The following is a 26,240-nucleotide window of genomic DNA, read 5'->3' as shown; positions in this document are numbered from 1 at the left end:
AGCCAGATGTGAAAACTTTTATACTAGAAAACTATCTTATATGTGGAAATTATTTTTGTATTTGAATATATGGAAACTGGGGCCAAGGAAATTAAGTGACTTTCTTAAGGCTACACAAATAGTAAGCATCAGAGAGAAATTTTGAACCCAACACATATGACTACACAGTCAGTGCTCTTTTCTCTCTGATATATTTGACACCAGTTAAGTGATGCTACTTCCCCTTTCCCCCACTCCCACCACTTTCTATAAACCCACTCCTAGATATCTGGCATTCCTTTCTCAGGGCAAAAAACTTTTTATTCTACTCACCAAAAAAGGCTTAAAATGCCAATGCCCTAGAGGGTAAGGGAGCATGTTCCATTTACACAAAGGTGTCAGTGACTGATGCTATAATTTCCCTTTCTGAGAGCAGGTTTTGGCAAGGGAGGAGAGAAGGATTTCCCTGGGCACTTGAAGAGGGGAATTGAGGTGAGAAAGTGGGGGAAATCATATAAAAAGGAGAGGCTGGGGACCTGTCAACAAACTACCTAACTCATTATTTTGCTTAGAGTTGGCCCAGGGAAGCTGAAAAGTCATTCCCCTGTTTTTATCACTTTTGATTTGGGAGCATATCAGGTGATAGACCAAGGTCTTCTCAAGATCACAGAAGCATAGAGGGGTTTTTGATAGTTGCACAGCCTGCCAAATGATGGTTCAATGGGTTTTCAGTTAAGCAACCCAGACTCTTAAAGTTGTTAAAACAAATGGATACCCTCCATCTAGGATCTTAAAACCTGAAACTGAGACATTAGAGAGAAGAATGGTATGAGTTGACATTGCCCTCCAGGGAAACTATGCCATCTCCATCTCCTCCCCATCTGGTTTCATGCTGCGGCTGCCACCTGCTAGGCACCTCTTCTATTTCTTGAACTTTGGAGGGAAGATGGAGAGAGGGCTTTGATTGGTGGTGATGGGGCAAAGTCACTGAGATTTCACTCTCAGAATTAAAAAGTTTAAAGGAATTTTTACTCCTGCCAAAAAGAGAAGCAACATGGCATAGTAACCAGGAGCCATGCAAAAAATCAGGAAGATGTGCTCAATTCTGCCTTTGATAAGTACTGGTTGTGTGAACTTAGGCAAGTCACTGAATCTCTTAGTAGCCCAGTTCTCTAAATCTATAAATTGAAAAGCAGGAGGTGATTTATATATGTTGAAGTAGTTTCCATGCCAGGAATTTGTATATTTATGAAGTCCTAGATGCTGCTCCCCCAAACAAACAAAATTTTGTAAAATGGGAAATTGTTGGGATACCATGGTTGCCAGCTTCTCTGAGGTCCACTTCCAATCATCCAAAAAAACCCCAAACTCTGAACTGCTGGGATGTGAAAAAGGCTTGCTCTCTTGCCAACAATCAGTTCCTCCTAGGAGCCAGTGACTCTGACAGTGATACTGACACTAGCTGCATAATCATTAATGCAAGTCTCAGTCAAAAAAGTTCTTCCAGGTCAGCGAATGACATTGGAATTCATGCACTCCTCGCATTTCTGTGTTCCTTGGTGAAAATGTACAAAGTTTTGTTTGCTGTTATTAGTTCTAAATGTAGCAGCAGTTAATTACATTGAGTGATCCCTTGTTCTTTATTCACCAGGTTGGACAGTAGAAAAGCTTTCACTGCTTAATGGGGAGCACCACCCCATAAATGCATGGTATCTCATTTGAGCCCTTCCAGCCCCAACTTCTCTATTCCATGCACCAGGAGTCCCATTTCCACTGCCCTTTCATCATAGATCTTAGCTGACTAAACAAGCCTGAGCAAATGAGTAGAACAAACACCTGGATCTTAGAATAACTCTAGTTTGAAGCCACAAACACACTTCCTGGCTGCCCTTTGTTATTTGCTAATGAAGCTGGCCTCTGAACCCCCTCAGAGGGCCTGCTCAACAGTGAACACAAGAATTATCCAACCCAGGCTCCTGCCAAAGGAGAGGAGCTGATACAAAGCAACCCCATCACTTTAGCCCAGCTTGGCAAGTAGTTACAAGTTTTGTCACTCAAAGTGAGTAATGCTTCAGCATGTGGGAAAAGGGAAAGAATGGAGATTAGATTATTTTATTCCCTCTCTACCTCCTGCAGTGAAGGTGTGCTGATAACATTTTCTACTTAAAAGTCAATTTTCAATTTTGGGCACTAATGGAGAAGACTCACTGGAAATTCAAATAATTCAAAAACATACTAGGACAGAGTAGTCAGAAGATCAAAAACTGACTGACTTCATATCTGTATGAAGTGGGGGATTCAATGCCTTTTTTGAGCCTCAGTTTCCTCTTCTACAAAATCAAAATTGTGATACTTGCATTTTATTGCTGCTGCAGTCCTTTGCAGCTGCTTTTTGGGTATAGAGGCACTAGACAGTATAAGCTAAAAGCCAGAGGTCTTTATTTTGTGTGTCTTAACACAAGGCAAAGATTGTGAATTTGAGAAAGTCAGGTGCATGAGAAAGAGGGCAAAGGACACAGCTAGATCAAAGTCAGTACAGAGACAAGGAAACAACTGGATCCTCAGAGAAGCAGAACACATCTAGGGCTCTGGGTGAAGAATGGATTTAGATCTTGGCGGAGATAATCTTTTTTATCGTTGTTCATCTATTTTTCAGTCATGTATGACTTTGTGACCCCTTTTTTCAGAGGGTCATTTTTTCTTGGCAAAGATATAAAAGTAGTTTGCTATTTCTTTCTCTTTCTAATTTTACAGAAGAGGAAATCGAGTATATATTGAAATGTTATTTTTTCACATTTTATTTTTCATCATTTTTTGCAACATGGCTAATATGGAAACATTGCATGAATTCACATGTTTAATTTATATAACATTTTCGACTTCTCAAATGGGTGGGAGAAGGTTGGAGGGAGAGAGATAGACACATACAATTAAAAAAATAATTTTAAAATAAATATTTTTAAAAGAAAGATTAGCCACAAGAAAAACCCACCATGGCAGACTGGTCTACCTATCTTTTAAAATTGTTAAGTGGATTAAATAAGATAAGATATGTGAAGAACTGTGTGAACCCACCAAAAGCTATATTACTCTCAGTCTATCTCTGTGGGACTTTAGAACAAGAATGTAAGAAATGATGTACTGGATGAAACCAATATTGAGTCAAGTCTAGTCCTCTGACTTAAAAGAATGGTACCAAGGGTCAAAGACTCATCAAATCATCTAACTGGAAGGGGTATTATGTTTCATCTAGCCCAACCTCTCATTTTAATCATGAATAAATTCAGACCTACAGAACTGAAATCAAGTGGCTAACTAGTATTGGAAACAGGATTAAGATATAATTGCTGGATTCTCTATCTGTTGCTTTCCTACTACATCTTGTGTCTCTGATTGTAGGACAGCATATCATAAGTTTATAGATTTAGATCTGCAAGAGACCACAGATGTCATCTAATAAATGCAACACCCTCTATTTATAGATAAAGAAAGGGAGGTTGAAAAGTGAAATGACTTAAGGGTTCATACTTTCAGAAATGAAGAAACTTTTGAAATTCCTTCATTCAAACCCTACCATTTTAGAGCTAAGAAAATTGAGGCACAGATGGAATAAATAACTTTTCTAAGGTCTCATAAGAATAAAGTGTTAAAGTAAGACTTTGAAGCCAGGTTTTCTGACTAAATCCAGTCATATCAGGCAGTGACTCCAAATCCAGACTGCCTCTGGAGGGTAGAGGATGAATGTTTCCTTCACTAATTCATATTGCTGCAACCTTTTACTGTAACCATTACTGAATCTTCCTTTTCATTCTTTTTTTCCTTGTATGCCTCAGTGGCCTGGGAAGGAATAGTAATACTCCTTAATATTAACGATAGCAGTTTTAGAATGTATCTCACAGATAGTCATGTTTTCCTCGGCAACCCATTAGCTATTAGTCATTCATTAATTTATGATTGTTATTTATGCTTTCATTTTACACCTCTTCTGGGGCTTCATCAGCTTAATGCCTTTTGGCTTAGTATTGCCATCTTTTAATTGTCATAAATTTTCAGTCTCAAAGAGATTACACCTTCCTTCCAATTCTAGTGGACTAAAAGTTGGTGAACAATTCTATGCCCTACCTATGTTCTTTTTCATTTTTAGGTTAATGTTGTCCCATCACAGTCTTTTTTCTTTTCAGACTAGTTTTAATTGTTGTAGTTCCTTTAGTTTTCTCTTTTCCTTGATCATTTTGCTCACTTTTTTTGGGAATCTACTCAAAACTTGTTATGATAAGTTATTAGAACTGCAGGTAAAATTTCATCCATCAATTTTTAAACAATCATTAGGTGTCTACTATGTGTAAAGTTCTATGCTGCGGCCAGAAAGGAATGTAAAAATTAGTAAAAGATGATCTAGCTATTTGAAGAGCTTAAAAACTAGTGGATATGAATGGATGTACACATATTAAAAAATAGTTTAAAAAGGCAGATACTATAGACCAATTCTGAGGCAAAGTTATCTATAATACAACAGTCAGGGCAACTAGAGGGAGAAATTGATTCACTTCTGTTTACATGGCTGTTTTGCACAGTGCTTTACCTATGCTGGCTCATCTGATCCTCACCACAGTTCTGCCACAGAGGCCCTATTACAGCGACCCCTCACCCAAGGGGGAGTTACCTTCCAGAGACCCCGGGAGAGGTAAAAATCCGCTAAGTAGCTGCGTTATATGTATTTTATTATTTACATATATTTTAAGGTTTTATAAACCCATCCCATTCACCTATAAACTTTTTCCACACTCTTATTAACCTACAATCACTGAGCCAAGCAGCACCCAGGATACAGAACACAGCACTGTGGTTGGTCGCCTTTCATTCCATCAGCCAAGAATGTGCCAGGATAAGTTTAATTCCTGATACAGAATTCAATATATATAATAAATATATATATATATATATATATTTTTAAAAAACCTGCAATACAGTGAAGCTGAGATAAATGAACAACAATATAGCGAGGAACGGCTGTTTTATCCTCATTGTATAAATGAGGAAATAGAGGTTAGCAGAGGTTAAGTGACTTACCTAGGGTCACACAACTAGAATATCTTTGACTTAAGATTTTAATTCAGGTATTCTGCCCCGCCCCCATTCATTCTACTGGACCAACCAGCCTATAAGGTGGCAGAGAATAGACTACCATGCAAGAGATAGGTTTGGAATAGGACCCTAAGGAATTGATAGGTCTAAACTACCTCCAAAGGTGGATGGATGATATCCTACAGTAGGGACTGATATAGGTGAAGATTAGTGGAGACCCTACATGCTCTTGTTATATGAGAAGGAAAGTATTTTGTGTTTCAAATATGCTCTTATTGATATCTACATTATTTTGGTGTTTAGGGCCATGGAACCATACAGGACTTTGAGGGAATAGTCCTTGGTGACTCCTAAGCAGATCCAAAATTAGCACTACATGAAATAAATGACTGCCTAGAGTATAAAGCATAGAAAAGGTATACTTGTTAAAGTGATGAATATTTTTTAAACAAGTATACATATTCTAATGCTAGAAACTTCCATTCCTCCATGCCCCTTAGGATTTTAGTTATATGATGTCAAATCATGAGTATTTCAGAGAAGACTTGCAGACTTTTGATGACAAAGACTCATAAGGAACAATTTTCAATTTTGGGAGGGAAGGTAAGGCTAGGGGCATAATTTTCATATTTCTTTGCAACTCTGCTTTCAAATCCCTTTTTCATTAAGCAATTAAGACTTTTTCTATTGGTCAACTGCTGTAAGAAGTGCTCGTTGAACAGGTAGAGTTCCTTGCTGGGTCATTCTTCCTAAAGGTTCCACCAGTAAAACCATAGGTAGTTGTGGCAAAATATCCCTGATTTAATGCTAGGATCACAACTAGGGATCCAGTCAATGAGCCAGAGAGAATGAGCAGTTTACAAAGCCACAGAATATTGTCCATTTGATTTCCTATTTCCTTCTAAATGCTTTCATTCATATAACACCCAGATTGGCTCTAATTCCTTAATAAGCTCTCTAATGAAGCAGTAGCTAGGCTAACATACTAATATCTCGGTGCATTAGCTCATATTCTAATTTTTTTTTCTTTGTACTTTACCTTTATAATCACATTGGGTCTACTACTGCCATCTGTATCCATCTAACATATCTGCGTGTTGTATAGCCAGAAGTCATAGGTGGAGATAATTATAGAATCATAAATATCAGAGGTAGGAGGGACAAGAGAACATGTAGGATTACTTTCTCATATTGAGTGGAGGGAACCAAGGATTACAGTTTAAATGTTTTACCCAAGGTTATACAGATAGTACCTATCAGAGCTGGGATTTGAACCCAGGTCCTCCAATTCAAAAATCTTCTGTCCTAATCTGCCATATCTACTAAGTAGGAGTACATTTGTAAGGCTACAATTTTCTATCCACAAGCTGACCCTGCCCATCAAGATCTAGGCAGAGAAGGGTAAGAACAGCTCTACCTCATATTATTAAAAAAACATCCTGTTTCCTGCTCTATGGACTGTCACCAGGATGATTTCTATAAAAAGTTCCCTTTCGAGTGCCAAACTCTAGAGTACACTCAGGAGCATGAATTAGAAATGAGTGACTATAGGTATGAAGTAGCACCTTGTAAATGTGCCTTTAGAGGACCTATTTTGAAGAGGTAGAGCTCTAGTGTGGGAAAACGGGCAGGTTGTTCCACATTTGGCTGAAGCCCTTTATTTCCTTCTTGATGATTATTTATTTCCTCCATTTCTATTGCTCTTTGCCAAGAGTTCAGTTTACTGGGATGTCTGCGCTACATGACAGGTTCTTCATTTAATTATCCTCACTTTTTTTTCTACCTGGCAAGACCCTCTGGGTCTCTCAGTCCCTCTCAGTTCCATGGACATCCCAATATTCTTCCAGACTCAGAATTTCATCAGGACCCACCAAACCATGAGAGAAACCCAGAGGTAGATTTCTACATATTCAACACAACCAAAGACATCATGGAATGACTAAAAGAAGCCAGGGGAACATTATTCTTATTTGTCTTTTTTTCTCAGTTTCCACTTATCTACTCATTGCCAATTGTTCTTTGAGTCTCTCCTTCCTGTCTTTCCCCCATTGTAGCTCCACATCATCTGCAGGATGAATGATAATCTCTGTTTAGCTGGAAAAGTACTTTACAATTGGTCCTCATACTCTTATTCCAGACTCACCATGTAGTATTTACTCTTTATACTCTGTGTACTCTATGATCTATGCAAACTAGCCTTCTCTCTTCTCCTTACTCATAATTTTCTGACTCCCACTTCCATGTCTATGTATAAGCCAGTCTCCTTTCCTGGAATGCACTCCTTCCTCATGTCCAACTCATATAATGACCCTCTTCCTTCAAAATACAACCAAAGGAGGCAACTGGGTGGCTCAATGAACTTAGATCCAAGCCTATAGACAGGAGTCCTGATTCAAATAAGTCTTCAGACATTTCCTAGCCTTGTGAACTCATTAACCCTCATTGCTAGCCCCTATTGTTCTTCTGCCTTGGAATTGATACACAATGTTGGTTCTAAGATAGAAAGTATGGGTTAAAAAAGATGCAACTCAAGAAAAATCTTTTATATCGAGCATTTTTTTTGATCCCTCCATCAACTGCTACTGCCCTTCTTCCAAAAACTACTATATATTTAATGAGCATGAGTTAAATTTTGCTTATATTTATTCTGTCTATACTTCTATATGCATTTCCACATGCCTGTTTAAAATGTAAATTCCTTGAAAGAAGGGATTGTTTCGTTCTTTGTATTTGTATCCATTGCACTTAGCATCTAACCTAGTAAACACTTAATACATGTTCAGTCATTGATTGATTATTCATCTATCTTCTCATCTTCCATCTCTTCTTTAAGTCCTTTTCCTTCCTCCTTAAGAACCCAATTGTTAAGCACCAATGAAAGGTGTTGTGGGAGAAGAATAACTAATTTAATCTTTTTAGGGTAGAATGTCCTCAAGCTCTAGACTAACTCCACATAATTTGATTCCCTAGTGACTTAATTCAAAATACATTTAAAAGCATGGTTTTATGTGCTTCTCTGATAATGTCACCCTATGTTTATAAATTGCAAGGATATTCTTGTTGTCTACATAATAAATTTACCAACCCCTTTTACTGGTATTCCAGGCTCTCTACAATCTGATTCCAACATACTTTCCCAGTTTCTTTTCATACTATTGTTTTTCTATTGGCTATTCTAATTCATAACCAAACTAGACTACTTTCCATCCACCATGGTCATCCTGCCCTCTCTGAGCTCTGTGTCTTTGCTCAGACCAGTCATTCACTGTGCCTAGAATGGATTTGTTATCCTCCCTATCAGAAATCCTTACTTTCTTCAAAGCTTAACTCTGTTGCATCCTTCTCCATTTGACCCTTTTATATGAGACCTTTTTCCATTAATATTTTGTAGCATTTTACTTTCACCTCTCCTTTACATGTATTTTTTTGCTTTATATTATGTCATATTTTTTACTGTGTCCTCCCTTCACTAATTTCACAGTATTTATTATTAAGATCTTATTATGTTGGAGGCACTATGTTCTTGGAGATCCTGCTATTTTTATATTCTGAAACCTTATATTATGCCTTGCACATGGTAGTTGTTTGATAAATGTTTGGAAAATTGAGTAGATTAATAGGATCATAGATTTAGTTCTGGAAGTGACCTCAGGCCATTTTACAGATGAGGAAATTGAAACACAGAGAAGCTTAAATGATCTTTGTCCAGGATCACAGAGTTTTATTCAAGATTTGAATTTGACTTTTCCAAGCCTTAAGTCCAACATTCAATCCATAACACTAATATTTTTCTTAATTTATGATAAGACAGAATGACGCCCCTCAATTAAGGTGATAGAATGGAAAGTTAAATAGATTTAGGACCAAAAGACATGAATTCTAATCCCTACTCTACTTACCACTATATATATCTATCCATCCATCTGTCTATCCACCCATGTCAATCTATCTATCTTTTTATCTATCACCTTGAACAAGTCATTGTACCTCTTTCTGTCTCAGTTTCTATATTTCTAATAAGTGGGTTTTATTAGGTGGCCATCTGAAAACTCCTCCAGCTCTAAATCTATGCTTTAAGAAAACCGTATCTCCAGTGTCCCTCTTAGCCAAGGAAATAGTAAACTACTTCCGTAGTTTTGCCAAGACAACTTCAAACGGGGCTGCAAAGAGTTGGATACAACTGAAACAACTGAACCACAATAGTCCTCTATGCCAGATATGTCTTCCTAAGATACATTCTTTGCCTTCAAGGAACTCATAATCAGTTGGAAGTTGGGTGGACAAGATAGAAACTCAGATGACTCATAGTAATTAGAACATGATGTAGGAGGTTCATGAATCTTGTTGGGTATAGAGGAAAGTAGTAATGGATAGCTACTGGAACTTGTGTAATTGAACACTAATTTGACTATATATTCCTCTTCCTCCCCTCCCATAGGCATGCACATAGCACTTGGAAGGGCCAATAGGAATGTTCTCCTAGTTTATGCCAATACAACCTATATACTTATCCCCCTTCCCTAATTAGTTAACCTGAGATCATATCAATGTGTTACCTCCTGTGACTGTTCATGCTTATCTTTTCATGTTTTTGCCCTTTTAAGACAGTGGTCATGGACAATTTCCTAACCTTTCTTCTGTTAGATTCTTTTTTGGTTTATGGAATATATGTACATATGTACATTTCCATGTATATGTACATATACATTTCCATGTTTATTTCCATCAGTCTCAACTTCTGCTATTAGACATCAAGGTCTATAGGAAGAAGAAGAAGAGTGCTTCCAGATCCTCCAGCAGGCTTCTTGCCTTTCTCTTCCCTGGAACTGTCAAAGAACTTAAGAGGATAACAAATGACCATACAACTAATGAACCGCACAATGGACATTATCCAAACCATAAGACTGGGCTGGACTTGTGGGTTTTTCCTCTTGCTCCATTGGTTTCAGCTTTAAGTAAATTTCAGAATGGCAAAATTAGCATTTCTGCTACCTTCCTCCAAAGACATAAATATAAAGAAGAGCCATTGCTTTCATCGGGTTCTTTGAGCTGGGACCCACTTAATTTTCCAGTTTCTCTTCCCCCCCCCCAACCTTTTCTTAATTACAATTGACAATCTTTTGGATTCCCTTTTTGCCACCACTTATAACTCACCAGCACATGCCACAGGCTCCCTTGTCTTTTTAAAAGGGCACTGCTAATTTGATAATGGATTCTCCAGTCTGAACTCTTTTTTTCCCCCTATATCATCTTTGGGCATTTTATCTCAGCAGCTTATGCACTGAAAGCCCCATGTATTTTCTCTGACAAATGAATCGGTGGCTGATTTAGCTGCAGCTTCAAAGTATATTCAGAATGTCTATCTCAAAAGCAGGGCTCAGAAAGCTCTCAAATCCTTTGCAGTCCATTGCAGCAACACTGTCCAGACCCCAAGGCACGTGGCAGGAGGATAATCCATGGGATAGGAAGCTTCAGGAAAACCATCTGCTCAAAAGGAGGCAACCCACAGGCTAAATACTCAGCATTATTGGGAATATGCAAGATACAAAGAATCCAAGTGAATGGCAAACCTGTTCTTTTCACTCACTCATCTCCATAAGCTCATGGGAGTCTATGTCTCTAGCTATTGAAAAGTGGAAATGCGTCATTCTTAGCCCTGAAACAGATAGTCACACACCTAGCTACTGAATAGTACCAACATGAAGCAATTTCCAAGTGCTGCAATCATGTAGATGAATCAGTAAGTACTTATTAAGCACCTTCTGTGTGCCAGGTCCTGGGCTAGTCACTGGGAATTCAAAGAAAAAAAGTCTCTCGAAGTAATGTTTGGATGTATATGTGGGGAATGACACCCTAAAAGAATGTGTCTTCTCTGAGTTGTGCCCTTGGGATTTTCAAGATATCATTAACTGCTTTATCAAATGTCTCTCAGACTTCAGCAGGAATTTTATCTCTGTGTACCAATTGAAAAGCAAGCTAAACTCTCCCTCTAAGCACAGTCTTCTCTTTTCTTTTTCCTGCTTTCCTATAGATCTCCTGTCTGATCTGAAACTTCCACTTTTTCTTCTTTAATTCACTCCTAGAGAAGTTTCTATTCAATTATGAGCCTCTGGGATGAGGATCCTTTGTACTGACCCATCTCCTACACAAACACACACACACACACACACACACACACACACACACACACACACACACACACACACACACGGCTTCTAAGCACTGGAGCTTGAGAAGATGGTAGCCCAGGCAGGTGCTCTATTTACAGCTTCCCAAACAGAACATAGTTTTTGATGTGGTTGACTGAGTGTGATTATCTGAAGTCATTCATTTGGTCTCAGCATTTTCTATCAACCTGGTAATCAAAGCCTTAAATATTTAAGTCATGAATGCATCTGCCCCATGTTAAGCACATAGTTAAACTTAAGCATGTATGTAGAATAAGACATATTAAGTAGGGTGGAAATATTCACAAAATGTGCATCCAACTTCTCAGAAATTTCTTAGTTAACTATTAAGTATATTTAGAAGCTAACTCCATAGAGAAGAGCATGTTTGTTAATTAGTACATACAAATTGGGAGCAAACAATTCAAAACTAAGTCTAAGTTTCACCTACAACAATGCCCTATTTAAGATGGTGAGACAGGCATGGAACTCTCTTAGCATCACTTTTCCAATAGGTCTCCTTAGTTTATATAGTCCTGTTTCAGACACTAGAACTAGAACTGAAAGACTGATCTCTGACTCTTATTAGTTGTATGATCTTGGACAAGTCACTTAATCTGTAGAAACTTCACTTATTTCATCAGGAAAATGGATACAGTATTTTTTCATGGCCTGCCTCACAGGGTTTTTGTGATGAACAAATGAAGAAATAGGTGGAAAAACCTTAAAACACTGTATATATGATATTATTGCTTTAAAATGCAGAGAACCTACATTCATCAACTAAAATATCATTAGCTCTATTTGGACCCATTATGATATCAAATGATCCTTGAAAATGGAAGTAATTCTTGAATGAGAATAAATAAGTAAACAAACAAATAAATAAAATTGTGAAAGTCTCAGCAATCGTTAGAGTCAGATTGATTGCTGATCAAGCATGCCATCTTCCATTTTATTTTCTTTGTTAGTTTTTTATCATATGTGCGATAAGTGTCTTATGTCATAGCATGAACAATATCAAAATATTTATTGCATGAAAGCTCTGATATAACTTATATTAGACTGTTTAGTGCCTCAGGGAGGAGCAGGGGAAGGTAGGGAAAGAGAAAACATGAATCCTAAAATGTCAGGACACAACTATCAAAATTTGTTTCTACCTATAATTGAAAAATAAATACATTTTAAAAATAAAAAATAAAAGTCTCAGCAATCAATTGTGATGCAAAATAAATAAGGGAGACACTTAGTATCTCTCAAGCACAATTATGGATATTTGGTCCAAAAATCCATCTTTCCACGCACTTTTCCATCATGAAAGAAAAATTCACTCCATGAGATTATGTCTCTGTTGAAGTCTGACATACAATAGAATTTAATTTTTGTCCCCACAAGTTTTTTTTTTAATTTTGGTTGGAGGAAGGGAGACCTCAAGGGATATAAAGGTAGGTACCTGCTTTAGGATATATTGAGTGATTATGCTCCCACCATCTGTGCCACTGAGTAAGATATTGAACAGGACAAGCCTGTCCTTCCCCAGTAACAAATTGTGATCATTTCTGCCATTAGGACCAATTTCCTCTTTCTCATCCATTAAGGGTGCTGGTAGCTCTCTCCGTGTAAGACACACCCCCTACCTAGAACCTTCCTTTCTGGCCACTTGCTGACCTTAGCAGTATAAGTCAGTTGCAGCTAATAAAAGTTGACGGCTACCTAAACTCTTAATTGGATCCCTAGTATTTTATTGACTTTCTTTCCCCTCTCACCTGCCCTGCTCCTCATAGTCTCTTTCTGTCTCCTCTATTATTTTAAAAGAAGTTTTTCATTAGTGAATACCAAATATTTAGGTGTCTGACATCTGCCGAGCAGTTAGTGATTGTATTGTACGTTAGCTTAAAGGTTCATCCAGTGCTTAATAGGACTGAAGAGGAATGGATGCACTTTGGCTAAAGCAGGAGAGCTGATTGCTACCTAAATAACTAATTCATCTTTATAGCAGATGGATGTCATGGATATTCAAGAGCAGATACACCCAAGGTCGCGTCAATTAGTCATAGAGGAGAACTGGGAGAGATAATGGGATGTATAAAGTCAGCTCCCCCAAACCCTACCCACTCACATTCACAATGAACTTAATACTTGCAGGGGCTCAATATACCCTTTTAAATCTCTTAGTGGAAGTAAGAGAGGGAAGTTGAATACAGAGTAGATGACCCAGACTATAAAGTATTCTCTATAAAATAATAGATTCAAGAAATCACACAGTAAGTCATATAAACCAAACTGTACTCTGACCAATAATCCCTTCTATAAATTTTTCCAAGAAGGGACAAACTGACTTTTCCTTAAAGAACTCTAGGGAGAGAGGAAAGGATGGACCCCATAATTTCCCAAAGCAGCCCATGATATCTTTAGATAACTCTAGTTGTTAGGAAACATTTATTTATTTGTTTCTTTCTTTGTTTTTTGTCTCTCAGATGAGATCTGCCTCTGTGATTCCCATTCAGGCTTTCTAGTTCTCTTTGGTATATCAAGAGAGGTCTACATCTTCTCAAACATGACCACCTTTCAAATTCTTCTTCTCATAACATCTCCAGATGTTCTTCTCTTCTCTTCTACATCATCATCATCATTACTCTTTCTTCTAATACTAAACCAAGTTTTCCATAAAGTCATGAACCTAGTCACCCTCTTCAGGACAGTCTCTTGGTTGTCAATGCCCTTCCTAACAGTGCCTAAAAGAAAAAGGAAATCTTTTCTCCTTTCTTTTAATTCTTCTACTACTAGCCTTTCTTATCCTCAGACAGACCTAGATATGCCACTCTATCTAATAAGTTCAAAAGTATTATTTTTATGCTAAGATTAGGAAGGAGTTAAAACTATATTGATACATTTCTGAGTTTCATAGATCAGAGTGCTTGGAGGGCAGCTAAGTGCTAGAGTACATAGAGTCCTGGCCCACCATCAGGAAAACATGAATTCATACTCAGCCTCAGCTATTTACTAGCTGTGTGACAAGTTACTTAATCCCATTTACCTCAGTTTGCATGTCTGTGAAATGAGCTAAAGAAAGAAATGGCAGGCCACTCCAGTATTTTAGCAAGAAAACCCCAAAAGGTGTCACTAAAAGTCAGGCATAACTAAAACAACAACGACAAATCAGAGTACTAGAACAGGCTCACCCCAATACAGAAAAGCTGATTTTCAACTGAAATTTTCAGTGAAAGCATTTGCATTTTAGAACTTAGAAAACGCTATAAATCTGATTTATTGTTTCATTTATTGTTTAGTCTTCATAATTCAAAGGGAAAATATTAATATTGTAGGTAAAACTTAAAAGCATGTCCTGTGCACATGTTTTGCTTTCTTTTGTTTACAGGAGAACTGGTTGTTAAACATTTATAGCCCACCCCTGGCTAATACCCTCAGAAATCTCTTCTTAAAATTATATACATGTAGAAAAATAAGTTTTCCATAAGCACCACCATTGCTCAGCATTTTTACCGTGGGAGAGGTCTGCATGAATCTCTACCTCATTAATTCCTTTGCTTTAAACTTCTATGTCAGTTTTCCAAAATGGTCTGTCACCCATTTACCTGCCCCCTTCCCCTTAGGCATAGAACCATGTATTATTATGTACTATAGTTTTATGGATGTGTCTTATGCCCCTAAATCACTTGGAGCTGGAAAGAACCTTTGAGGTCATCTAATGCAATCCCTTTATTTTACAGACAAGAAACTGAGATTCAGAGAGGTAATGGCTTGTCCAAGGTCACACAGCTAGCAAGGTCATCTGACTCCAGGTCTATTATTTCTTGCTACCTCTTTGAAATTCGATGAAAAACTCTATGAAGCCAATGACACATGCACGTTATCTAAACTTCAGACACAGAAACCCCCACACAGCAGGCAATTAATTCATCAATGTTTATAGAATTGAATTGAAGCCAAGTGAATTGCTAATAACCAGTTGGTATCTATCGGATGAATAGTAGGGAAGGCTAACTACAATGAACTGGCAGAAGTTACATAAGGGTTAGTGAATAAAAGATTTTGATGAGTCTTTCTCATCTGGCTTGATTGCACATCAGGTTTAAATTGGAGTCTGTCCATCAGTCTTCCAAAAAGAGACATTTCAAGTAGAAATTCAGAGGGTCTAGGCTATGGAGCAATCTGACTGTGGTGACCTATAATCTTGCCTTCCAGCCCTGAGGAGTTGGACTTTATTCCAAGGAAGAAAAGTTGAGACAACACTAAAGCAAGTTCAGAGAAAGTATCTTCCAGGTTCATAAGTAGGGGAAATGTGAAATTAGAGACAGGAACCTCAGTCACCTCTTGAGTATCAGCACCTTATATGAACTGAACAATGCTGTGATTGCAGCTCAATTCACACTTGCATTTTCCTATTTTGCTGGGAGCCGTGTTGGGCTAATTTGATATTTTAAAACTCTGTCACCACTGTTCTTATTTAATAAGTAGCTAATCAGTTCTGCAGAGCCGCTGTGTCCCGCTGCTGCTAGCAATGCTAAAATGGGACATTTTGATTAATTTTTTGTTTTCCAGCAATATGTTCTGATAACTCCGCATATATCGACTCTAGGACATTTGGATGCATATTCTGAGTCTGTTGTTGTGCCTCATGGCAGGTGCTCAGCTCTGGAGACAATAGAAATGTAGCATGAAAATTCCACTGGTGTGAAACATGGACCTCCAAAAAGAGGACTTGAGGGAAACACTTTAGCACTTCCACATCTATAAACAAAAGACCACAAAGAATTGAGATAGATTTTTCTAAAGCAAAATCTGTAGTTGAAATGCCTAGTATTCTTCTTTTTGAAATGACTGGGCTCCCTTCTGTTACTAAGGTATAAGTAAGTAGTGGTATAATAATATAAAGGTCCACTCATAGGACTGGGATTGAGTCACCTTTTCCCATCTTTGTTAGTTCCTCCCAGCTTAGGCAACCCATCCCACTCCTGGGGTTTCAACATACTGAAGATGCTAGCCTTATTGAGGACATGGAAACTAGCTCAAAACTCTTGAGAACAAGAGATTCATCAGCTTCAGGCTTTTCCATAACTAGTATCATAAGCATGTCCCACAATGCCTAGATACTATTCTTCCTTTTGATTTTTACTCTAGGTTATCTCTCATCTTATCTAATGACTTTCAGAGACTTAGACCACAGCAAAACCATAGCACCAGATGAAGGAGAAGGCATGTTTAAGGCACTACTGCCATCAATGCATAATGTGTTACAGAATTTGTGAGACCAATTTACCATTTATTAAGTGCCTGCTGTTTTCCTTCATAGATTATTCTTCTTGACTCTGCTGATGTCTTTGGTTTTAGTGGATTGTTTTGAATATCCTTTTCCACTTCTAAATCAGCCATGCCATTGGATGTCTGTGACATTTGCCTTAGCTTGGGACAGAATTCTTTTTACCCTCTTGGATTATGAATTTGTATATCCTTAGAGAGTTATTCTCTTAGGTCTTTACTAATCCCCCATCATGAAAGTAAGTTAACTTCATCACTAATACCCAGACCTTTTCTCTTCTCTGATCCCTTTCCCCATCACATTCCCATTTTTCTTTTTTCCAAGTGGAAATTATCACTATCAGATGGTAATTTCCATTTAGAGTGGGGGATGAGATATATAATCCACTATATGTACACCCTTCTTTGTAAAGAAAAATGACCCAAATATAGAAAATCCACACTGACCAAACAACTAAATGGAGAGTTGATATTCATATTTTACACGTTTTTTTGAATTTCAAGAGTAACCCTAGTATTTTAGAAACTTATATCCTGTATTATATTTGAAATATCTGACTTGGCTTTTAAAAATGTGATTTATGTACAGCTTTTCAAAGTATATGTATCTCACAAAGTATGACCCACTTGATTTTAGGGGAATCTGATTCTTCAGTGGTTACCAAAACTGCTGATTCTAGAATAAGTGTACTGGATGACTCAAACAGGGCTATGCACAGGAAGTTTATACTAATAAAGCCCCAGAAACAGTTAGGTGGCATTCAGAGATACAAGTAGCTAGAGATGGGAGGGGGAAATGATGGGGGCTCCAGCTGGGGGTTTATTTGGATCATGTCTCCAGATGTTCCAATAAAACCCTAAAAACTTTAAATGTCTATGTGTCATCAGTCCAGTTTTAGTGATACCAAGAATAGCATTTAAATTATCCAGGCCATTACCTTCTATGGTACCATATTTGTGATCATAGGAAACTTGGCAAAAAACTTTGAGCTCTTGAAGGACAATACTTTGAGATTATAAGCCAAATTGCATTTAAGGAAGGAAGGCCCTATGTTAAACTGTATATTGTCACAAGAAAAATTCAATATAAGAGAATAGTCCCAGAGGAACCTAGGAATTACAGATGGAGGGAATCTTAGAGGTCATAGAGTCTATTTAATTTTAAATAAGAAAAAATGGAACATAGAAAACTTAAGTAACCTTCTAAAAGCCACATACTTCTTCCATTGCCTGTGCTTAAGGCAATCCCCAAACTCTCACTACCCAGTAAGGAAACTGAGACCAAAGAGTTTAACTGATTTTTCTAATCACTAGTAAGAAAGGAAATCAGAATTAGAATCCAGGTGATATTCAGTTTTCTTTCCATGATGGGTTTGATTTTCCAGAAGGGAAACCAAGGAATAGGAAAACTTTGGCAACCAAACACATACTAATTTTAGTCTTCAGTGGTAACTTTCTCTGGCAAGTTCCAAGGCACTAAAGTAGTGGAAATTGATAACATTTTTTTTTACTGTACTGTAAAGTTGAATTAAAGGTTGCCCAGTGGATAGAGTGCCTGGTCTAGCATCAAGAAGACTTGAGTTCAAATCTGGTCTTAGACACTGACTAGCCTTGTGATCCTGGGCAAGTCATTTAACCCTGGTAGCTTCAGTTTCCTCATGGGTAAAGTGAGCTGGAGAAGGAAATAACGAACCACTCCAATATCTTTGACAATAAAACCCCAGATGGGGTCACAAAGAGTGAGACATGATTGAAACAACTGAACAACAATAAAATATTCTCAGATGACTTAATTCTGAATCCTGGTTCTGCAGTTTACTATATTGTATTGACCTGGGGCAAATCACTTAACTTTTCTGAAACTCCATTTCTTCAGCTATAAAACAGGGATAATAATATGTTCACTACCTTCCTCTTAAGGCTATGGTGAGACTCAAATGAGATAATGGATGTTAAAGCACTTGAGAGCCATAAATATAATTATATGCCATTATTGTTGTTACCCAATATATCCAGTGGCTCTTTGGCCCATTGTGTGTAAGTAACAACCATTTGGAAGAGGCAGATATATTTATTAGACAATTATTATGTACTCAGCACTATTTATTGATTGATTGATTCAAGAAGTTATTACTTCTGTTACCAAAAAAACCTATCTAAAATCTAGAAGGGCATTATAGTGTAAAACTGATGGCCTATATCTAGAGAAAAAGATGAAAGGGCTTACAGACAGAATACTATTGGTACAAATGCCAAATGTCATATTTGTTTACCTATTACTCATCACTCACATTATCATTTTGAAAATGATTTTTTTCCTTCCTCTTAATTTCTGCCACCTCATCCTCGTTCCTACTCCCTCCAGCTGCTGTATTCATCAATAGCAATAGGAAGACACTCCTGGCAAGAGAGAGTGAGGTGATGTGAAAATTGGATATATAGAAAAAAAAAGAAAAGATTTAATTTCTATCTACAGAACTTAAAATACTCTTAAAAAGCCTTCGTGAGCACTGCTAAGAAATTTTTCATCTCTTTCTGGGGGTCATACAGGTTTCAATCTGCTTAGAGAAACATTGAGAGAGAGAAAATCTCTTCATAAATATCTATTTGGTAATTGGAAGAGGGGAAATGGAATCAATATTATATGACAAAAATTGTATGAATGCCTACTGTGGAAACAATGGTGTGTTGCTGAATGTGATTCCAATAAAGATGGCTCATCAGTACATATATTTTAGAAAGGTTCTACAGATGGACAATAAGCAGGAACCAGAATTCAATAGAAGGATAAGAATGGTTAGGATTGCATTTGACAAATGATAGAATGTTTCTCTTTGTAATAAAGATCTATCTTTGTAACCAGGATTCTCCCAGTGACACTATAGTTTGTTTCCAAAGAAATAAAATTGTTTGCTGTATGTTGTTAAGTTCCATATTATACGTCATAAGTTGTAACCTGGCAGCTAGGTGCACTATTGTGTGTGGCACCACTGTGCCTAGGGTCAGGAAGACTTGGGTTCAAAGTTTCAGTTACTGACTGGCTGTAAGAACCTTATGAAATAATTTCATTCTATTTGCTCCAGTTTCCTCCTCTGTAAAACAGTGATAATAGTACTTACTTCTTAGAGTTACTCTGAGGATGAAATGAAATTATACTTATAAAGTAATATTCAAGCCTTAATAGACAGTTAGGTGGTACAATACATAAAGAGTTGAGCCTAGAGTCAGGAAGCCCTAAATTCTAATCCAGCCTTGGAAATTTAATAGCTGCCTGGACCCTCAGAAAGTCACAACTCTGGTTGCCTCTATTTCTTTATCTGTAAATTGAGGAATTGTATAGTTTATTTGCCAAGAAAACCTCAAATAGGATCACAAAGATTTGAGCATGACCGAAACAACTGAATAATAAATAACAAATGCAAACCTTAAAGCACTACATAAATGCTAACTTATTTCATAGCTAGGTCCCAATTAATATGAATTCTGAGAATTGGTCACATTATTCTATTTCACACTGAGAATTTCCATTGAGTTCAAACTAATTGCCATATTTTATATAGTTCCAAGTAGTGCAATTTGAATACATATGTATGCATTATTCATATTAATCATGACCTCTCTATACTATTATTAGCCATACATTGCCCAAAGGCTAATGGAGAAGAGGTAATGTAGACTTGAGTGAATAGAAGCATAGCATCCCTATATCATAGATATTGTGTTAGAAAGGAACTCGCGGGCTACTTAGTACAACCCTACCACTATACAAATAAAGGAATAAATGCCTAAACAGATTAATAGATTTTCCCAAGGTCATACACACACCAAGTGTCAAAGATGGGATTTGAACCTGGCTCCTCTAAGTCCTGAGTCAATTTTCTGCCTGCAATACCATGCTGAAAAAAAATTACAAAATTGGCATAAAAGATGTCATCAGAGAGAGGTGTGATCACAAAAGGAAGTGGATGAGCCAATCATATATCGAGTGATAGAGATAATAAATAGATAGCAAATGCACTCTATTGATAAAGATTGCCAAGAAGTCTTGAGGAAAGCCCCTAGCATATCAAGAAAATATTCTCTTCCCTAAAGAATTTATGGGAAGGGAAGAGTCAAGAGCCTCACAAAACATGTTGAGGTAACTCTCACTGTAGGAGGTGCCATCCTATGTTGATCATAGGGTGGTAGAAGAAATCAGGTTAAAATAATGTGGGCAATCAAAAACCAATTGTTGTGCACATTATAAAGATATAAGCAAGAACTTTTTCTTTTTATTTCCTTTAGAATATGTTCCATGGTTACATGAATCATGATTTTTCCCAACCCTCTTTTCACCTCGCTCCTGGAGCTGACAAGCAACTCCACTGGGTTTTACATGTATCATTGTTCAAAACATATTTCCATGTTATTCATATTTGCAATAGAGTTATCATTTAAAGCCAAAATACCCAATTATATCCCCATATAATATGTGATCAATCATACATTTTTCTTCTGAGTTTCTGCTCCCACAGTTCTTTCTGCAGTTGTAGATAGCGTTCTTTCTCATAAGTCCCTCTGGATTGTCATTGCATTGCTGCTATTAGAAAAGTCTGTTATATTTGATTGTAACACAGAGTATCAGTCTCTGTGTATTATGTTCTCCTGGTTCTGTTCCTTTTGCTCTGCATCAATTCCTGGAGGTCTGTACAGTTCACATAGAATTCCTCCACTTTATTATTCTTTTGAGCATAATAATATTCCATCACCAACATATACCACAATTTGTTCAGCCATTTCCCAATCAAAGGGCATCTCCTCATTTTCAAATTTTTTGCCAATACAAAGAGTGCAGCTATGAATATTCTTGTACAAGTCTTTTTCCTTATTATCTCTTAGGGATACAAACCCAGCAGTGGTATGATTGGATCAAATGGCAGATAGTCTTTTAAAGCCCTTTGCACAAAATTCCAAATTTCACACCAGAATGATTGGACCAATTCACAACACTACCAGCAATGCATTAGTGTCCCAACTTTGCCACATCCCCTCCAACATTTATCACTTTGCTGCCATACTGACTAGTCTTCTAGGTGTGAGGTGGTACCTCAGAGTTGTTTTGACTTGCATTTCTCTAATTGGGAGGGATTTAGAACACCTGTTTCCATGTGCTTATTGAGAGTTTTTATTTCTTCATCTGAAAACTGCCTTTTCATGTCCTTTGCCCATTTATCAATTGGGGAATGGCTTGATTTTTTTGTAAATTTGGCTTAGTTCCTTATATATTTGGAAAATTAAACCTTTGTCAGAGAGTTTTGTTATAAAAAATGTGTTCCCAGTTTGTTTGTTTTTTAACCCTGGAATTAATGTTATTCACAAGTTTTAAACCAGATGCCCTGCTATTGTAGTTGGTCAATTCAGTCTTGGGTTGAATGATTGAGTTTCTAGCAGCCTCTAGACACTCATGTTGCCTTCAGTCAACTGGTCCTTTGACAGGTCCTATATTTCATCACCTAGATAGGCAGATTTTCAATCACAATAGCAACAGAGATACACCAACTAAGTACTTGGCATGGATCCTTTAGCAAAGCCAGGCTTTCCTCCAGAGAAGCATCTGCATTTCCTATGATCCACTGCTCTAGGCACCTCCCCAGCAGGTGTGCTTCCTTTGCAGTCAGCCAGGCTCAGAGGAAGATCTGGGGAAGTCTTAGAACCTGGACTCCCATCCCTTGCACAGGTGTGGGTTCCCAAAGGATCACGTGAAGAGCCACAGCATTTTGCTGAGGCTGAGTTGGTAAAGGGAGCAGGGGAGATTTGATTCTATATGCAAAAAGGAGCAAACAAACTGCTACTGAGTCCTACCAAATGACGCTGGTGTTGAACTTTTAAGGATTTTCAGAACAGACTCCATGTTTCTGGCATGTATTTTCTCTTTTAAAAAAAGGAAATCTTTCCTGCGATAGTGTATGGAGCAGTACTTCTGAACTGCCTGAGAGCCAGTCATGCAAGATTAATGAATCTAAAAATCTCTAGGGTCATGAGGAATTTTATTCTGGGGAGTTAAGCACGTTGTTCCCATAGTGAATACCTATATCAGGTGCAGGTGAGCCAAGGGGCTATCTTTATCTTTCAAATAGAGAATTCATTCCTTTTGATTGAACCCTATGCTTCTTCACCTTTTCAGTAATTAGCTCATTGGTGCGAGTAATTGGAAGCTCTTTGGGGTCCATATGTGACGGCTTACCTCTGTATCCCTCATATACATCCCTTCTTCATGCAGCCACCACCCTATGTCAGACAAACAGCATGTGAACTATTGTAATGGCTTCTCAATCCCCCTCCCCCCGCAACCACCCTCCTGCCAGTTTCTTCCCTCTCCTATGTGTCCCTCCACTGAGCTGAAAAATTAATATTCCTTAAGTACAGGTCTGACCACATCACACCCCTGCTCAAAAACCCCAGCGGCTCCCTATTGTCTTTCAGGTAAAATACCAGCTCCTTAGACTAGCATTTAAAAACCTACAAAACCTCCTCACCACTCATCATTCCAAACATCTCAGTCACTCTTACTGCTGCAAGATCTGCACTCCAAACCTTTGCAAACTGTCCATATGTGGCATGTTCATATGCCTCATTTCTGGTTCTTAAAATCACTAAATTCCCCTTTAGGCCTAGCTCAGGTATTACTGTTCATGAGTCCTTTCCTGAACATGTTGTTTATTAGTGCTAAACAAGTTTTCACATCAAATTAATTTGTATTTATTAATTTCTACTTAAATTTACTTAATTTATCTGTGCCTATCATTTCCCTAATAGAATGGAAGCTTCCAGAGATCGAGAACTCTTATTCTTTTGTCTTTATATTTCTGGTCCTTAGCAAGACATGACATAATGGTAGCTATGCTGAATTAGATGAACTGGACGAAACCTGGGAATTTGGCGGTGAGGAAAGACCAGGTTCGTCTCAGCCTGTTCATTAACAGAATAACCTTGATGAAATCCCAATATAAGCCTAAACCAAGATGGCTTATTTGTGTGACAGTGCTTGCTCTATTTTCTCTTATAGCTGCCCAGATTACAGAATTATATCATTGTAGGGAGAGAAGGAACTCTAAGGATATTTTCTCTAGGTCTCAGCCTAATCACCCAAGGAGCAATAGATGGAAGATAAGAGCATTGGTGATAGGACACTAGTCTACACAGAAGATAGCGAGTTCAAAAGAATCGTAAAATGTATGTTATTTTAGAGCCAAACAGGACCTTTGATGTTCTTTTCACTATTTGCCAGACAAGTTCACTTTTGTTTCTGTAGTAATGGGATGTCTTCTCTAACAAAGCATTCCTACTCATCAAAACCTCCTTGATACACTCATGTGTTTTCTGCACAATACATAGAATGTTGCATTTATCAGGCATGAAGGTAATCATTTCATTTATTCACAGAATTGCACCTTGCTCTTCTGCCTTACTGCTAATTGCCTCATTTCCTTACATTTATATGCTCTGATCCATTTTCCTGTCATCTATTTCAGGCCTTAAACTATAAATGAAAAGAAGCTATATCTTTTATTTTCTTTCCCACAGTGCCCTACTCATGGGAATGACCAATACACACTCTTTGATGATGAGCAGAAGGAGGATGACAATAATGGTCTATCTCAGGAATAGCTATTGAGAAGGAAGGAGGTGGCATATATATAATGGATCTGAAGGCCTTCAGAACAAAGATCCTGAAAACACAGCTTTTAATAGCATTGCTGGAATGGAGTGTTTTATACCAGGAACATGAAGGAGATCAAATACAAAGCAACTTGGAATAAAAGGGGATTGAACTATCTTTCAGATTTCTCATTTTGCAGTAAAAGAACAGGGAATTCAATATGCCAACTTTTTCTTACCATGAATAGTCCTGAAAACTTGTCAGTGAGGGAACAGGACAAGGGTGAGGTAATGCTGTTTCTTGTCTTAACCTCATACTCACTTCTATTGACATGTCACTAGGGTGGTCGAGAGATTACATTTGTCACTTCTAATGATCTAAGCAATAGTATAAATGGGGAAATGATAGCGAACTGACTAGGGGATATGGCTGTTAAATATAGCCAGTATTTAGAATGATCCAATATGAAAACCCATGATAAAAAGGATGTTTTTGTTTTCTGCACAGGTACTTCATGCTTTAAATGTATTTTACACAGTGAATTCTGGATGGGATGGATTGGTAAAGTGCAAAACTAATACATTTTCTGTAACTAAAAACATAACACATAAATAATATTTATATACTTTGGCTAAGGTGATGGCACTATCACTCTGTAACTATTATAAATGATATATATTTAATGGACATATACTTAGCCTTACTAATGCCCATACTGCCATAAAGCTGGTTGGTATTTTACTCAGTTTCCTCCAAAATTTTGTATGTACCCTAGTAGAAAATTTGAGTTTTTATTTCTCTAATCCAAATGATTGTATTAACTAAAACAAACAATTCCCAATCTGAGACCCTTGAATCCCTTGAACAGCTTATAAATCTGTAATTCTTTAATCAACAGATACAAATAGTACTTCTTTCATATATTCTTTCACATGCTGGGTTTTTTTTTTTATGTTTAAAGGAGCTATTATCTTCAAAAATAGTTTGGAAACTATTGATCTTGTCAACATGGAATCTAGAAACCCCAAACTTGTAGCCTAATAAGATCTGATGAACCCTAAGTTTTAGGACTGACTTGTAAATTGGAGACCACAAACTTTGTTCCCAGTTCCTGTGAGAATCCATCCCAAAGGAAATCTCAGGCTAGCAGTTTCAGACTGAATAATGGACCCTACTGTATCAGAGACCCTTTCCCAAGAAGACCCAGACCTGGTCAGGGACCATCCTTTTAGTATCCATGTAAGCAGCCCCTTCCCTTAGACCCTAGCCTCTAGCTCTGATTCTTTCCCCAAGTTTGATTGTATTCTGTCAGTATAGTTTGAACACTCCCATTTTCTTTGTAGCTACAGTGATGTCAATCATCTTTCCCTGTCCCTGGATTATCCCCAAATGGTATATACCTTCCCCAAATTCTTTTGTTCCTTGGAGTTGTCAATCTAGCATGGTTGGTTCTCCCAGTGGTCAGTGTCCAGAGCATCAAGAGTTCAATCCTCTGTCTCTGTGTGGGTGTTAGCACACATCTCTGTGTGGAGGCCTACTATTATATTGAACCCCCTTTTCCTTGATTAAAGATTTTCTGACTATTTAACAGTTCTGTGTTTTTTCCAAGTCAACAATCTAATCTATAGAGTGAGGAATATTCATATTAAAGATTAAACCAGTTTGTGAAGAAAAAATGGAGAGAAATGGAAGAATTTAAAATTGATAGTATTCTTTGTTCACAAAAGCAATTAAATTAGATAGGATGTAAGGGAATTAAGGTCTGATCCTTCTTGTTAAGTATTCAGGGGAAACAGAGGTTTTGAATTGGATCTACAATTGACTGTTATAGGGAGGCAGAGTAGAGGAAGAATTAGTATGGATTGGGAATCTAAGGACCTGAGTTCAAATGTCATTGGCATTATTATGTTTGTCATCTTAGGCAAGTGACTTAACATTTCTGGTCCTCAGTTTTCTCATCTATAAAATGAAGGATTTGGACTGCATGGCCTGTATAAAATCCCTTTAGGTGCTAAATCTGTATTCTTGTAATCTAAGTGTCTTTAAAAAAAAAAAAAGCAAGTTTAAGTTTCATCTCTAATCATGAAACA

At 37.4% G+C, this 26,240-nt stretch overlaps 1 long non-coding RNA gene across 1 annotated transcript in view; it reads left to right on the top strand.

Annotated features, from left to right (window-relative positions):
• LOC103105832 (uncharacterized) overlaps positions 1-24,327 on the top strand; it is a 96,133-nt gene extending 71,806 nt beyond the window's left edge. Inside the window, exon 4 of the long non-coding RNA XR_468021.2 lies at positions 24,075-24,327. This is a non-coding gene — a long non-coding RNA (uncharacterized LOC103105832). The remainder of the gene's footprint in view (positions 1-24,074) is intronic.
• The last annotated feature ends 1,913 nt before the right edge of the window (positions 24,328-26,240 follow it).

This window comes from Monodelphis domestica, chromosome 4 (genome assembly GCF_027887165.1).
Source record: "Monodelphis domestica isolate mMonDom1 chromosome 4, mMonDom1.pri, whole genome shotgun sequence".
NCBI lineage: Eukaryota > Metazoa > Chordata > Mammalia > Didelphimorphia > Didelphidae > Monodelphis > Monodelphis domestica.
The sequence above is the reverse complement of the archived record's forward strand: the minus strand, read 5'-3'. Positions and strand labels throughout refer to the sequence as shown.